This window comes from Augochlora pura, chromosome 6 (assembly GCF_028453695.1).
Source record: "Augochlora pura isolate Apur16 chromosome 6, APUR_v2.2.1, whole genome shotgun sequence".
NCBI lineage: Eukaryota > Metazoa > Arthropoda > Insecta > Hymenoptera > Halictidae > Augochlora > Augochlora pura.
The window spans coordinates 4,778,853-4,796,192 of NC_135777.1; the positions used below are offsets into that span (position 1 = coordinate 4,778,853).

At 51.2% G+C, this 17,340-nt stretch overlaps 1 protein-coding gene across 1 annotated transcript in view; it reads right to left on the reverse strand.

Moving 5' to 3' along the window:
• The window catches only part of LOC144471296 (uncharacterized), a 213,452-nt gene that overhangs the window by 130,528 nt on the left and 65,584 nt on the right, over window positions 1–17,340 (reverse strand). The gene's annotated exons all lie outside the window — the stretch shown is intronic.

The following is a 17,340-nucleotide window of genomic DNA, read 5'->3' on the forward strand; positions in this document are numbered from 1 at the left end:
TGCAATCTTTCTCTTGTTATTGGCTCCAGGAGTCGATAACGTTTCTCGGTCGAGTCGCGCGCGGAACGGTTGACCGCGGAGCCAGCGACCATAAAAATCCCTGCGGAATCGGTGAAATTTATTTATCGATTCGAAGCGGTTCGTTCGTGAAAATGTTATTACCAATCTCTTTTTTTTCAGTCTCCCGGAGAATCGTTGGCTGCTCGAACGTTTCGAACGTACCGCACAAGTACGATGCGTGTTCTGTTCTGCGAGCAACGTCTGCGGCCACGGAGCGAGTCCGGCACCCGACATTCCATTCGCCGAAGTGGTTCTCAGAGGCACCGAACGACGCGCCCTGTATCCAGGTAACGAGACGCACCGCCGCCGACAAACGTTCGACCGTAATTTCCAAGCGAGCGACGCGCGTCCGAGCGTCGACCTTCGACCGTCGGGCGTCGACCGGAACCGAGTCCGCAAAGACGGACGCGCCGCACAATATCCTAAAAGCGGGAATCCTTCGAGGGCTGTTTCCCTTTTGTGTCAGCGATCGACCGTGAATCGCATTAACACGAAATTTCGCCCTGGTACGACGAGAACCTCCCCCCTCACTCTTATCCCGTGAACCCCACCACCCCATCCGGAGGCTGTTTCCTCGTCTTTGTTTCGGCCTTTATCAAGTCGCCGGGTATCGCGCCTGGCAATTTCACTGTCCGGACTCGGGTCGACCAAAGGAATTCCGTGAGTCGGTCCTTTATATCCCCTAAAAAGATTTTCCGTAGTTTAATGAAAAAAGCTTCTCCTCGGGAGCCAGGCACTCGAGACACCGTTCTCCTCGACCCTGTCTTCCTTCCTCCCCTACCTTCCTCCATCTTTAACCCCCGGATTCTCTTTGAATCCCCCCCCCCCTTATTTTCTTCCCTAATGTTCCCGGCATTCTCCCCGGGAACCACCGACGTCTACGTGTTTCCGTTTGTAAATTCGAGGCTTTCTTTTCCTTCCGCGCGACTCTTCCCGTGTTGCCTTGGCCGCCGCCGTCTCCGTTTACATCTTTACCCGTTCGTTTCCGGCTACCTCCTTCGGGAAATGTTTGTTTCGTTGGCCCAGCTATTTTTGCGCGCGTCGCTAACCGTAATAACGACGTCGAACGACGTTCGACGCGTGGCCATTTCTGCTCGAGCCCGTAAGTGTCGCTTAAGTCGGTTCTATAATATACATGTTTACCTGACCGGTGACTGACCTACTCTACTAGATTTAATTGTACAACTTTCGTACTCCTTGCATATAATTGTCGGTTCAAATCGTTAATGGTGGATCTAACGATGTACTATCTGCAAAGTGGAATATTTATTTCCAAAAATTATTCTGGAGAATAACTATAGTCTAAATATATTAGGTTGGTAAGAAACTAATGTCGGTTTGCAAACTATATCTTTAAATACACATTTTTACCAATAAATTGACAGCTTCTTAATTTCAATAGCGTAAAATTCTGTTGTTTCGGAATTGATAAATTCTTCGAACGAATATTACAGGAACTTGCTTCTTATCCATTACGAAGTCAATAACTTTATGCGAGCACAAATTAACAGTGCAAACAAAATACCTATCAGCATGCAGCACGACATCTGTACTGTAAGATGACATTGGAAGGTAAACAGAAAAAAGTGAATTGTTTTCCCAAAACATGCATCAAAGTTTGAAAACCGACACTAATTTCTTACCAACCTAATATTCCTTCTGATTATTACCAACCTAATAATCTCCTAATATTTCTAGGTTCATAGACGACTATATTCGAGTACCTGCTGTCGAGCTTTGACAAAGGACTTCGCCGAGCAGTCACAAGAATGTTGGTAACGAAAAGTCCTCAACAACCGGGTTTGGCCTAGGATGGTTCCGGGATAGAGCGATAGCCGCACGCGACCGGACACGGCCTAACAGTGTTAGCACCAGTGGTAACGACCGACAGCGGTAAAACGGCGCGAAAGTATCCGCGTTCGAGCCGGCAATCTTCCCCCCTCCCAGACTTTGCCGCGAAATCCGGCAAATTACGGCGCGAATGCGGCCAATTTCTGTAATGGCACCGCGGAGCATAGTAAACGGTTGTTAAGGCACATTCGTCATTAGAGCGCCGGGGTATGGCGTAGCAATGCTCTTCGGTTTCGGCGTACCGCCTCGACATCGTATGTCTTCCTTCGACCAAAACGGACCCTTCTCACGAGTTACTGCGGCCGGTATCGCAACGGCCACCGCTGCCGCAGGGAGGGGACGTTTCCGCAGATTTTCCTATCCATGAATCAATCTCTCCGATACCCTAAACTCTCGGCCCCGTATCTTCCTCCGGCCGGTGACCGATGGACGCGTTCCGTCTGTGGAAGCGACCGGCCGGTGATCATGCGACGGATTTATCGGGGCCCCCGGAGAGTCCGGTCGTCCCGACGAATCGAAGCCGACCTTAATTATTGCCGGGCAATTAACATCGATGCCGCCTAGAGGTTGCTTCGGAAACAGGGCTCCGGAGAGAAAGGGTCGGATAAAAGTTTCGGTGAAACTCGAGGAAGCGGTGTCGCGGAACGTTCCTCCTCATTGTTTCCTGCCGGTCGCTATCAGCGGAACGCTTTTTCACTGATAAGTATGGACGAGCGAGCGGGGCAAAAGTTCGGATCCCAGATACGACTCTAACAAAAGTGGAACTACGGTTTGTCGGCCGAGACAGCCGGGAATACTGAGAAGGGCAGCCCACGGCTCCTCGGCTCGGGGTATTGAATTACAGGGACACCGTGACTGCGGAATTAGTCTGCGCGACCTGGAACGTCATCTTGGTATCGCGGGATCGAGCGGGGAATGGGGCTGCCAAGAAAAATTGAGACGGAACAAACAGAAGGCTCGGGGGAACGCTGAAAATAAGGAGGCGGGTATTTGTTGCGGGCTGTCGTCCGAACTTTCGCGCAGTTGCAAGTTTTTCTACTCAAGCAAGCAAGCCGAATGTTGTCGGGAAGTGGAGAAGACCGTCTGCGCTTGGACACCGTGTTCGTAATGATATTCGTACTTGATTTCCTCCGCAAGATATTCTTCCGCTGTCTCGGCCGGACAGAGCGTGCAAAGAGCGTAGTTATATTTTTGTAAAACAGTCACTCGAGTGTACCGTGAAGAGTTAACGCTTTTAAGGATGTTCGACAGAATCCCGGGATCGAGTCGCGCTAATTCGTCGACGCGATCCCTGAACAGGGTCTGGAGCAGTCGGCGAAGAAGCAGCTCCCATCGCGGAAACGGTTGATCCGGTAGAGACGATCTGCGGAGTTGGTCGCGGCCCTAGCTATTGCTGATTTCCAGCTATCCCCTAATTCAAGATCCACTCGAGACGATATTGCGAATACGTTACGCAATCCAAGCAGATAGGGTATCGGCGGTGGTCGGACCGTGCCGGGCCGAGGAGACCTCGGTAGCTGCTCGCTGGATGGCGAGATACTGGTTGCACGCGCAGCGTCACGGTAAAGACGAGCTAGGGAGCCGGTTTACCGTACAGAGAGGGTCGAGGATCTGCTTGTCACAAACCACGCCGGGTGATCTATGGCTCTAATTAATGGCAATCTCCGGAGGGCCCTAGCTTTCCACGTGGATTTCAATTATCTCCCATCGAGCGTTCGTCCAGCACGCTCTCTCCCTCCTCCTACTCTCTCTCTCCTCTCCTTTCTCCTATCCTATCCTCTGTTCCGTTACGTTACGTTACGTTCTGCTCCGGTGCGGTCCATTCGGTAAACCGATTAAAGTTTTTGCGCTCGCGGCTGGCAAGAGCACTCCATTCGCCTCTGGCAACGGTGACTGAAGTTTCCAGATCTGTCCGCCGCAAATGCCTCCAAGATCTGACTGATGGAGCCCCGTGGAAAAACGTCGGCGAGCTTCTTGCCCGAGAAATGATTGATTCGCTCCACGGAGAGCGGTCATTCGAGAGCCGGCTCTCGCAATCTAAGAGTTCTGCGACCGGTCGACGATCCGCCACCTCGATGGAGGTATCCCATGGATCTCTAATTGCGCTTCCCCTTCGAAATGCCCAAATAGAGACGAGCATCGTTGTCATTGTTCGTATGCACGCGCTGTGCCAATTCTCGTGGCTTCGAGATCGTAAAACGCGTCGCAATGCAAACGAGATGCACCGAATACGCGATTCTCGCTAACGAGGAAACGGTAATGGGGCTTCGAAAGCCCCATTTTTGGGCGACATAATCGCTCATTGAGCGTCGAGTCTACTGCTATGCCTCGCCCGTGATAGTAATATCCACGATTTCGAATGACTCTCTAAAATAGAGAATTACGTGATCGCGGAGCCTGTTTTCGGATAACTGAAAATCCAGAGTACAGTTCCAGCGAGTACAGTATAAAAAGTTATTTTATGAACGTAGCCGCCGCTAATGTACTCGTAAAGCCGTAAGAAGCGTCCCAGAAACACGCGCCGGGCAACGTTCGCAGCCGGTTTCTTATCACTTATCAGCGGAATTTCGTTGACCTCGAACGGATTATGTTTGCGCACGGCAACTTTGATGGCTGGTATAACACCAAGATGCTGGCAAAACGAACGGACGCAGGGCCTCGCAGCGTCTCGCTTCGGCTTGGAATATTCATGAGGCTACGCCGTACGTAACGGGGGGAACCCGCGAGCACGATGTAATTAACATGTAACTGCACCGCTGCACCCACGTTATCCCGGACGTATCAATATTTTGTCGGTAGATTTGATTCTGCAGCTTCGCCGTGCCACGCGCGGCCCGGTCCTCCCACGTATATCGCGTGTCCTTGATTGTATTTACTTATTGATAAATCCTCCTGCCGGTGTTTGGGACCGGTAACTGCGGTTTCGCAAACTGTAAAATTGGCAACACCGTCTACCCACGAGATTGCAATGATATTTCTGTCGAATTGGAAGCTGTAATCACTCGAATCATTTACCAGAGCATTAATCTCCTCCGCAACGAAATTCTCCTGGGTATGTTATTCTGTTTATAGAATTTAAAGGCTTATTCGCGCTTCGGAGAGAATGTAGTTCTGAGAATGTTTGTATGCGCTTGAATGGGAGTTTCGGTATATCGATTCTCAGCATCCGTCACTTCGGGAACGGTTAAACCGGTGCCCGATAGTTAATGCGTGATAGATATATTTTAAAACTTAGTAACTGTACAATGAAGAGACGCGTGGGAGTAATGTTGATGTTGCCGGTGGTCCAAAAAGTCGTGTTATTGTCTTCCGGGCCTTTTATTTGTGAGCTGGTATGAAGGTGGAAGGAGAAGTGGCAGAGGTAGTGGAAAGTGAAAATGTAAAATAACAAGGAGCCATAAAAATATGTATACGAAAAATGGTTGGGCCTTGATAGTTGAAGGTTTAGGGTTCTGATTGCTTTATGAGCTCAGATGTGCTTCTCGCTAGAATGGTCGAGGAGTCGGGACCGGGCCGATAAAATGGTTGATCCATGTTGCGTCCAAACAATGTTCTTTTCCAATGTTAAATTACTCTATCCTTCAAAGGCGGGTCGTGCAAAGACTACTGAAAAATTTAAGAACATAAGAACACTCGTCTCGGACGCAGCCTCGGATAAAACAATTGCCGACGTTTGAGCTTTTCGGAGAGCGATTTTCGTCGAAGGGCATTCCGACGGTCTAATGAACACAAGCTCTTCTCCCTAAGCCAGACCACCCCTCGTTACACGAATTACCGCATTACTAACTAACAAGACAGCTGACTCCACCCCCTTGGTTCCGAGCTGTCTAGGATCCCGTAGGTGCAGCGCGAGGGGCAACGTCCCTCCAGGTCGCGTAACTCTCGGAAGGCTTCGGCTGGAGCGCAATCCACATACAGCGCGAAGGGCGGCGAGCTCCAGGCAATGCAGGATATCAAAGCGATTCACTTTGCCAGGCGCGCATCATCCAATATCGTTTCCGGTATCGAAACGCGGTCCGATCGAGAATCTACGGCCTACTTAGGCTTTCCAGCCGTTTTCCCTTTCTCCCGGTGCGGCAGTCGGGGTCGGGCCGTGCCGGGTTTTCTTCCGGCGCGGCGCCCGCGAGCTACATGGACCGTGGAATCCGGCTCGCTTCATGAAACATTCCTTGCGCACCGTTTTCGCTCTCCATCTCTCTCTTCAATCTCTGTTTCCCTTGTTCTCTCTCTCGCTCGCTAAATCGCTTTTTCTCTTGGTCTCGCTTTCTTTGCTTCTGCTTTCCTCTCAATGTGTGTCTCCTCTTTCTCTCTCTCTCTCTCTTTCCTTGCTCGCATCGATACGCGGGGCTGGAGCGGCATCAGCCGGTTCCATCCGAAAGCCGTGCGGAGCGGTTTCGGGGGTTCTAACGGTGTCTCTGCCGAGCGTCTCAGCCGCGACAGGCTTTCAACGTTTCCAGCATCCCCCGCCCGCGCGCGCGCGTGCTCTCTCCCTCGTTTCCCCACCCACGTCTCTCTCCATCGGCACACCGCGATTCTACCGGGAACATGACGTTTCAATTCTCCTCGAGCATCCCTCAAACCTCGATCGTCCCGTGGGCCTTCGTAGCTTCGAGTGCTTCTCCGGTATCTCCGGAGAGCACACGAATCCCAGCCGCCCGATAAATCTCGGTAGAACGATCGAGTCCGCCTTCTACGAGCCACTTGCCGCGACTTCGAGAACCCGTTCGATCAACAACTCTGACCGGCTGTCAGCTAATTCGAGTCCAAAGCGATGGTCCTTCGCGATATAATCGTGTTAAACGCGGCCAATGGCGTCGCCACGCGGACCAATTTTTTTGTCCGCGAACCTTTTATCTCGAGCTTTGGATCACGGTGCCAAGTGTGTGTGTCGACGTTGCGTCGATCGATCACCTGCGTCGCATAGACTCTATTGTCTTCGGCAGCGCAGCTGTCAGCAGACTACTCTGACGTTCACTTTCGCTGCACTATCATTTAACACTGTTAAATTGAAGTTAATTGAATCATTGAAAATTCCGAGTTTTGGAAATTTGCAAAATGTCCGCCTCCCATTGGCTATACTGTTTTCTGTTAATAACTCGTAAACGAAGCCGCGGATCGCATTTTCGTTGGAGAAAAGGTTACTTCAAATAACCTCAGGAACCCTTAATTTCCTGGAGTTACAATAATAATCTTGATACACTCTGCATGTACTTGTATATTCTATATTCTTAAAGTAGCTCTATATGATCTATGTTTAGGTCATAACATTTCTTTCTTACTTCGTGCCATAGAATACACTGACAAAATTTGAACCTTACAAACTGGAACACCCTGTATATCGATCGAAGCTATAAACTGAGCGGCACACTGAGCCCCGAGATTATAATTGCTCTCCGAAAGCGATGACACGGTACGCTTACGCAGCGAACTTTCGAGTCGACGGCAATCAATTGTATCCACGACTGTGGCTTCGCGGCAAGCGGCGTTCTCTTTCCAAATTTCTCGCGGAATCCGCTTCGGAGGTCAACGAGAATCCAGTTAGGAAGATCCGAAAGGCGTCTACCAAAGTTAAATAACCTCTGCGGAAGACGGATCGCCGTTTTCGAGTCCGTTTCGCTATCGGAGAACGGCTCCGGGTTTCTTTGACGTGCCCGAGGGGAGTCTTTCGCCAGGGAATGTAAACTTCTAATCAGCAGCGACCGAGAGATGTTGCGAAGAGCGAACGCTGTAAATCCTTTCGCCGATAAACACTGAAATTCCTTCGGCAAATAGAAGCCTGGTCCACGGGAATATTTCCGGGGCAAGGACTTCCTCCGGTCGGTTTATCCGTCGCTTCGCGGTCCTACTTTGTAGCGGATTGCAGTTCTGTCAACGTAGAACCGGAAAGTCTACGAAACAGGGACTGTGAAATAATTTAGCAACTTCTCGCCGAGAATCACCCGGCCACCGTCGACGGTAACCGTTTCGATTAGTTGTCGGTGGACTGTAAGCGGTGGAACGATCGGTCGAATAGAGCGCTCGATCGTCAACTATGCTCCAAACGATTCGAATACGATTTGATCTGTTTCGGTGTGATTTCAGAGGGGTACGAGGAGAGTCGCGCGGCGTTGAAATGGCGGCAGACTCACCCGAGGCGGCGAAAATGGTACCGAAAAGGGGTTCGTTTCATCCCGTTCGTCATCCGGAAAACGGACAGATGACTTGCCAGCGCCGTGAGACTGGTTCCCCCGAATGGAACGGTCCGGCGGAGACAAATGCACGGTGTGCCAGGCCGTATCTGGGTCAAATTCAGCGGTGTCGGGAGGCAAACGTATGGCCGTATCACCGGATCGCCGCAAGGTAAAACAGAAATCTCGCCCGAACGGCTGAGAACGATCCTGGCCTAGCGTCGCGTCGCGTGTCGACGATCCCGTGATTGCAGTGTCACCACAAATAGGAGCTTCTTGTCCGGTAAAATGTTCCGTTCGACGTTAGAGCGGGCGCGATCCGACCAGCCACCGCACCGGATGATTCGACGGCAGGCGGTTGACTGCTTTTGCGAACGACTTCCTATTCGACGCCCCGGGCCTTTTAATTCCACTTCCCGGCTCGGTTTTCGATCGCGGTCGATTCCAACCGACGATCGCGCGGAAATAATACGCGCCGTGAACTGGGGCGAGAAAGGAAATGTCGAGCTTCCAGCGGATCTCCAGCCGTCGCGTCGCACCGTTACCTGCCGTTAGATCGTCGCGCGTTAATTCGTTTTGATCGCCGTCTCAAAGAAATTCGTCCGCGATGTGTCGTCTCGCCGAAAAATGAATTTGGCTCTTGAAGTTTGCGTGTAAAATTCTGCACAGAAACAAATATGGATCTCGCGTTTCTGGATAGAAGATAGCATTCAATACGTTCGGCGAGAAGATACTGAAACGGGTATCAATTTTGATTAACCAATGGTTACCAAATCCCCTTCAACGATAACGAAGTCCCGCGGAACGTTGAGCAATGATGTAACACGACGTGGCCCGGATAATTATAGGCAGATTTTCAGGTCACTGTCGGAAATTACGGTATGATATCGTTTCGATCGTACGGCCGGTTGCGCCCGGACGGCAGGATACACCGGCCTGGAACAATCCAAAGTGGGTAATTCGATGGGTGCCTAAACTCGTTGATCGATCATCGCCTGCGTACGCGAACGATCTTGCGCGTTACCCGGCTCGATAATTTCGTAATGACGGTCTTGTTTGCGACCGGCTGACGCTGATGAAACCTTTGCCAAAACCATGTGCGCTTGTGCTTGCGATACCAACGGGGTGTTCCAGTTCCGTCGGCCGGCAATCGATAGAAATATAGTCCGCGGCGGAAATCTCCCGAGCAAATTGGTTCTACGATTGCCCCTCGCGTGCTCTTTGTTCTTTTCGCATTGACTCGATCCAAGCGTCGTCTACGCTTCGTCAAAACGAAAGCTTCGTCCCAAAGACTTTCACGATTTTCGGTTCGCGATTTACTTTGACGCCGGCGTCGACTCGGCGATCAACGATTCTATTAAAATATTAATAGAAGCTGGTAGCTTGCCGGGGACGTGGAAGTTCGCCGAGAAATTGCGCCGGTTCTATAGCTCGACTGAATACGGAATTACACCGGAGACTGGTCGTTGATAAGCCCAAACAAGTTTTAACCTCCTGCGTGACTCGGCGCTAATGCCGTCCGGGAAGCTCGGACAGATCAGAGGACAGTCTGAAGCCCCTTTACGATCGAGGGACAGTCGAATCATGAATATTCTCGAGTCACGTGGCTCCGACGCTGGGCTATGCCGGGCGACGCGACGCTGGACGACCGAAGTGGCCGCTCCGCATGCATTCCAACAAGAAGCCGAATCCTCCGTGTAAAATCAATTCCGCGGTCGTTTATTAGTTTCTGTCGGGTCGGGAAACGGGCGCCGCTCGATACGGAGGTCTTCGTTCAAAGGCGAGAGACCCTCGAAACTACGGGCTTCTTGCGAACACACCCGCGAGATCCAGGATCGTTCGTAACAATCCCAGGGAAATAGTCGCGCTTTGAAAATACTCTCGAATTGTTCCGGCGTTGACGGTCCCATAAAACCCTCTACGAACGACTGTTATCACCGACACGGTGTCCGCCATTTACCGGACGAAACGCGCACGTTGAGTTAATTAACCGCATTTGCACGATCGATCCCGCGTTTGTAATCGGCTGCGATTTTTCCCCAGGCCCATGGAATCGAAACGTAATCGCTCCGAGGGCCGCGGCGAATGCAGTTCTTCAAATGATACTCCACTCTTTTTAATGATATTGCGCGCCGTTGAATGAGCATCTTTCCGGCGCAATATTCTCTGGAATTGTTCTTGTTTCGTCGTATTGCCGAGCCCTGTGGAAGCTATGTATAGTCTGCGGTTCGTCGTTCTATTAGAATCAGCGGGGCAACCTCCCCTTTCGATAAATTATTCACGCTGTTATCACCGCGCTCGATTATTTGTTCTCCGATACGCTATCTCGGACAGCGTTGCGCGAGCGAACTTTGCACCGTCGAAAGAATTCGCGGGCAAGGTCCTGCGGGCGACGGTTTCGTTCAGCCTTGAATAAATAATCCGCGACGCCGGACGACCGTGGAATAAATTTCTCGACAACGTCTTATCATCCGGCCGAGGAAACCGAGGCAGCCGAGGCGAAAGGGAAGCGTCAAGTGGGAAAAGGGCCAACAGAGGGAAGTCGTCGTGTTAATCCGTGCGAATCTAAATTAGGGATCGCGCGCCAAGTTGGATAGATAGCTCCGAACCGGAGTCTAGTTCCGGCGGAACAGTTAGCCGGAGAGTAAATCCGACGTACCAGCCTCCGCGGGGAAACATTCCGTAGACTTTGCCCAATTCGAAATTATTCTGGTAGCTACGACTGATTACTCGACACCGTCCCGGAAACAGACACTCTCGTTTCCAACGTCTTGTCGTGGTAGCCGCGTCTCGAACCCATCTACTTTCGCGCGAGGTTACAGCGGCAACGCGCTCCTCGGAATCTTCGGAACTTTTTCACAGCGTCGTTATTCGATAGCACGGCTTTTTATTTTCGAATCGATGCTCTATCTTCAGCCGCGTAACCGGGACGGGGGCGAGCCTGAAATATTTCGAATCGGTTGCACGATACGGGGCAAAAGGGAACGCGACAGTCGCAGGACGCCCGCGTTTGTCCAGCAGCGTCTACGACGATAACGCGCTCTTAAGGAATCGAATTTATTTCATAGACGCGAAAACATATCTCCGATAATAGTTGCTCGAAAGTAATTGAATTCTGCCAGACTCCGAGTCGCCCTCCAGTTTCAGCCGACCGAACCAACGACGTCTGGTTTACCTAACGCCATCGCTGATATTTCAACGTCACAATCCAACAAATAAAAACGCGGCAGGTTCGAGTATTCGGTTTTAATGATTTCGTTGGGTCCAATATATCCACGGCGAACGTGCCGCGCTGTTTGCGAAGGGATTTGTGGAACGAATCGTCGACCCGGATATTTTTCATTTTTCCAGGACAGCTTCCTCGGACATCGAACAGAGTCGCGCGTCGCGCATCGATTCTGCTCGTTTCGACGAGACCTTTTGATTTTCCGAAGCGTACGCCGGGGCGGGGAGGGCCCGGAGAACAATGTCGTACGGGTCGCATTAGCTCTCTGGATATATTGTAGCTGGCGGATCCGCATTTCACGCTGATGCTTGTCGCGCGACGAGTTATCGAGCCAGATATGTGTAACGATGCGTGCCGGGCTCCCTCCCCCGGTTGAAGGTATTACGGTGAACCGTAAGTCCTCTTGCGGTTACAATGGCACTGCTAACACAATTTCGCAAACCGCGCTGCGTAATGAACACGGACGGGAATCGTCGGCAACAATCTTACCCGATTCACGTCTATTGCGACGTACTGGCAACAGCTGTCCCTTCGCCCGCTCCGCGCGCTAATTGAAAACGCCCCCTGCCCGCCCGCAGAAAATCTTCGATTACAATTTTCATTTGATTGCAGGGATACGGAGACGCAGACTTCGACAAGCGTTACCAGCAAGCAGTATTGCCAGCTGAAAAAATAGCTTCCGCAGGCGGAATCGCGAGTGAAACCACGCGGCGGATGGAATCTGTTTGTGTTTCGTCGGAACGCGTTGGAAGAAAGAAGGATCCGGGGGTGCAACGCGGGACCATGGACAAAGGCAATTCCATTCTGAACAGTTCCTAAAGTACTCGATCCAGCTCAGAAATCCATTCTGCGGCACGGAGCGGCTCTTCGTTCACGCGAATTCCCACCGGAGCTGTTCACCGCGGTCCCAATTTCCCAAGACGGCCGTATACGCCAACCCGGATGGTCCCAAAGTGGCTCGCAATAATAATGCGGAGTGGATGCGCGCGGATCGTCGATATGGTGCAGAGAGGGACAGAGGCTCATCGATCATGCCGGGGCCGATGTTCGTATAAGTATACACGGGTCACCGGCGCGGCACGGCGCGTGTTGGCCTTCCGGCCGTCGACAGCCAGTCCAGAGACTTCTCATTCCCGATCGTAGCCTCCTAATCGCTATCGATCATCCGCGTCTATCAAATTACCAAACGACGCACGGGCTTCCTGTTCGCGCTGGATACCCGGTCGATCGATCCGAAGAAACGATCGAAAGCTGCGAGGGCGCCGACAGGAAACCATGGTGCAGTTAACCGTTTGCAATTACAACGTTTCCCTTGCAGCGGTTGATGTCGGTCCAAGTATTTTCATTGTTTTTTTTGGGGGGAGGTCGACGAATTCCGGAGCATCCTGTACACGATTGACAGTGGAGCTTGAAATGCTTTAGATTGTTTGAAAAAACGAGCGAAGGCTGAGTTTAGGGACGTGGAATTGTATTTTTCGAGGCTGAAAGCGACGATTCTTCGAATTTCTATGCGATCGAATAACTCGACAAAATACTATGATAAATATTGCACGGTCCAGGAAAGCCTGGATGGCTAAAATACGTTGCGTTCCGTTTTCTCTTGTATCGGGCAAAATCGATACAACGTTTTTTTTCCGTGGCATTCGATAAATAACTTGGAAGAACAACGTTCGTCCACCTCCATTGAAATTTTCTGTTCGTACGAAAATTTGTTGTCACCGAACTGAAACGATCTATCGAACCAGTCGTTACGATCGGTATTCTTGCCCGATCCTAGCCGATCATAATTTATATACGATAGTCGCTGGTTTTACCGTAGCTAAATTTAAGTAGAAACAGACTTTGACGTCTAGGTACACCGTGCCGAAAATACTCGAACCGAAAGTCATACGGCCAAATGTATTTCCGCGACGTGACATTTAAAAGTAACGCCGAAACCGAGCAACGTGTTGGCTACGAAACTGGGTCGCCGAGTTGTGCCGTTGTGCCGGCCGCAGCCGGGCAATCGAATATGAATAGAAAATTAATTAATTATCGATCGACGTTGAGATAGGCGGGTGCGGCGGCGCGACGGCGCGCTCGCGTCAATTAGAACCGACAAATTAATCCGGCGCCGGTTCATGAATCCGTAAAATTCGTCGTTAAAGGGAAACTTCTGGCATTCCCGGGGCCGTGATAAATTATTCCGCGACGTTCCGCGCATCCATCTTTCAACCCTTAACTACCCGAGCGAAGAGCCAGAGGGCCGGCCTCTCAGCAGCATCATTATTCCCCTTGCTTCGCTATTTACAGGTGTGAAATTGAATTATAACGAGGATCCGGATGCGCCTGCCGGATCTCTGCTGCTCGCGATAAATCAACCCGAGAGCCTCATCAAGAATTTGTACGAGCCGGAAGTAAGATGACATTAATGAAAACCGTGCGCCGATATCAAAGACGAACCGGCCTTCCATCCCGCGCCACCATCAAATATTCGATTAGCTCGATCTGCTGCGCGAGTGTCCACATAATTACCAGGTATTACGAGCTCGCCGCGATGTATATTTAAGGCTAAACACGGCACGGTGAAACGCCACGCCACCGCCACCGCCGCGCCACGCCGCACCGATTCGTCTGCAGGAGATCAAAGGGCCGGCTGCGGCGGTGGCCTTTGATCCGCCGTGGACGAATATCTTCGAGACGTTTCACCGAGTTTACCCAATCCGGTCCTATTTGCGCGAAAGAAGTAGCTTCTCTTTTCGCGTCTCGCGACCACCCCCGTCAACGATGGTCGACTGTCCTCGCAGTATCTCCTCGTTAGAGCCGCTATAAGCGTTCAAATCTGCAAACTTATCCCTAGCGGTTTACTCCATGGCGAAAGGGTTGGCACAAGGGAGATCCAGAGGGCGCCGAGGGGCGCTAAGGGGTGCTAAGGGGTGAACAGGCTAGGAGAGAGCCGTCCGCTGCGCCGGTAACAAGGGACACCGGTCCGCGATTATCCGACCGCGAAATTGTCCCGAACGCTACTTCCTGCTCCTCGTTCGTCCCCTCGTTTCGTCCCAGGTCCTGTAACCCCTTCCTCGCTCCAACTGATCCCTTGAGCCTGCCATTTTCTATAGTGTACTTCTAGTACACTGGGTGATCTCGCTATCGATCGGTGAGTATCCAAAAATATTTTGGTCCGCGGCAAATGAATTCTATATTTAATTTCAACTTCCTGTAAACCATTAAACTGTCACCGTCACAGTGTTACCACCGGAAACATATATCTGCAATCTGGAAGTATTAATAATTCAAGGGGAAATGACGAGAATTCGATGCAATTAAACCTTTATTTAAATAGACGATCTGTCCAACGAAAACAGTATTCCAGTAACGATTGTTACTTAAATGTCGACGGGTTATTTTTGCACAATTTTCGTCTCTCCCCATTGGACGAATTTGTGTGCTACGACGCCCATCACCAGGAGGACTATAGCGATAGGAAAGAACGGCAAGATCGAAAAGAGTGAAAAAAAGCAACGGTAGTTAATGGAGGGAGACGACGGGGGCGCGGTTTCGCGGACCGGTACAAAGCTTCGCAAACAATGCGGGAGGATTTAGACAATTGGCGCGATCAAAATGGCCGCGAGAGATCCCTTTCGTCCGCCTAGTGCCGCGTCGCGTCGGGACCGACGAAAGGGGGAGGACGGCTGGCGGAACCGATGCGTCGCGTAACACGCTTTCGGTTTTATGGGCGCGGGTGGCCGGAAAAGCGATTTTCTAGAGGGAAAAGCGGCGAAATAAAATAAAATGCATGGGAGCCCGGAGAAAGAGAAATTGTTCGCGCGGCAAACGAGAGGGCGGTGTCAGCGTGCCACACGCTGCGGAAGGGAACCGGCCGCGACTGCGGCCGTGACCACGACCGCGTCGAGGCACGATCATCGTACTTGCCCCATGTCGACGCGTTCTGCTCTCTGCTCTCTCTCCCTCTCTTCCTCTCACACTGCTTTTATTCACCGAAAACCTCGCCGCTTCATGTTTCCCACCACTTCATTATTTTTCGGGGCTTCCTGGCTTCGTCCCGTTCTTCATTGGTCGGCATCGCGAAATTAATTGTAGCGGCAGCCGTAGACATTTAATTGAAGTACTTCCGGAGATATTCGGTTTGCCTTGCGTCAGTTATGCCGCGAAATCAAATGCGTCTGCGTCGTCATGGAAATTGCAGATTTTCTGAACGTCTGCGAGGTAATGCGAGATAATGTGGACATTGACGGAAGCTAATTAGATCGATGGATCGTCCCGCGACGCTTGTCGCCTCTTATATTCTGTCGAGGCAGTCGGAGAAAATAGTCGACGCAGAGCGTCGGTCGCGATTCTCCCAGAAAATATCAGTTCGCTTGGAATTTTTATTTGCAAATACCGGCAATTCCACGACCATCCGCGGTCGACGAGTCATCGACTGACTTAATAATTCAATTAACGCGCGCAATACTTGAACGGGGCTTGTTAATCAGCGAAATTGATCGGCGCGAGCCGGGCTTGCGCGTCCCGGCTCGTTTCAATCGCGGCATTATACGAGGAAACTGCGGCCGGCCAATCAAATATTGCAACGCCGCGTTAACGAAAAAGGACGGTCCGCCGGTGGACGAGAGTTAGCAACTCGTGGACATAAAGTGTTTGGAACGGGTGCGGGACACCGTTACGCCGGAACGAGGTAAAAACTGCTGAAGTTTCGTTTACTTCGCAACGCGAGTAACGAGAATTCTCGTCGGCGTCGTTGGGGAGCAACTTTAATTTCGTCATTAGCAAGCCCGATGCCGGCCGCCCTCCTTCCTCGTTCGCCTCCCTCGGGGTGGGCGTAGCCCATCGAAATCGCGGGAATTTTCAACGGACCCAGACGTAACGAGTTCCGCGGAACACTTCACCGACGGAGTCGAAAGAATCTGCGGCGGAAGAGGTTCGAAAGGGGTTCGGTTCATTTCATTAACGGTAATTGAAAGATACCGTGATTTTACGTTCCTCGATGATTTTCAGAGGCCTGTAATTGGATGTTTCATGAAACGGCGCGACCGCGGGCGCGGCTGGATGATGCCGTGCCTCGGTGGATATGTCGCGAAGGGGTCGGTGACCCCTCTAGAGCATCAGACTTCCGCGAAAACTCAGAATCTTCGAGCATTTCCGCAGACTTTACGTCGCCGTATATTCCGTTACCGTGCATAATAATTAATTTGAATGATCAGGGTGCCGGAGACGGCCGCGTCGGTAAAATAAAATTCATTGAACATTCATGTAACGTGTTATATTTTCCCTTTATTTCAGATTGAAACTTAGCCCAGCAGAAAAGAAGAGAGAGAGAGAGAGAACAGTGTTAACGACGAGGACGCTTGTTAGTCAGACTGTCGATGCCGCAGAGAAGCGTGCAGCGTTCGTGTCGTTATTCGAAATGTACTTGAAACACTGCGAGAACGAGGTATGATTTTTCGAAGCGGAAGTAGCGGAAGCTCTCGCTTCCCTACGATCCTCCGGGAAGCCAATAACGGTAACAAAGGGAGGATTCGAAGTTTTGGTTTGAATAATTCCGAGGGTTAATCCCGGGTTTCACGTAGGCGAGTAGACAGGTAGAGGGACAGTGTCTAACGCTGTCAAGGGATTTTCTCGCACCATTAATGCTCGCGGCGAGTTTCTTTAAAGGTTGGTCGCCGCCTTTTCTCTATTCAGCATCAATCCCCTTTAAGGATAACGAGTCACGTTCGGAGCTGCCGCAACGTCGGCTCGCTCACGACACTTTCCGAAGGCTGGAGGGATCGGCTTACGTGTCGCAACTTAGAAGCAGTTTACCATCGCAAACCGCCGGATAGAGGGATCGTCTGTACACCGAAAAGACGTCACGGGACGTACACGTGCACCGACACGATCAGCTTCGACGTTGGAAACTTTTCCCCGGGACGAAACTATTACCGTCTGAATACAAAGTGTCTCGGAAACCTTAAAAGCGCGCGGCTGTCACGCTTCGACGCGGCCGGGATTTCGGGTTCCATGATGGATCGTCGGTTTCGAGATCATTGATCAGCATCC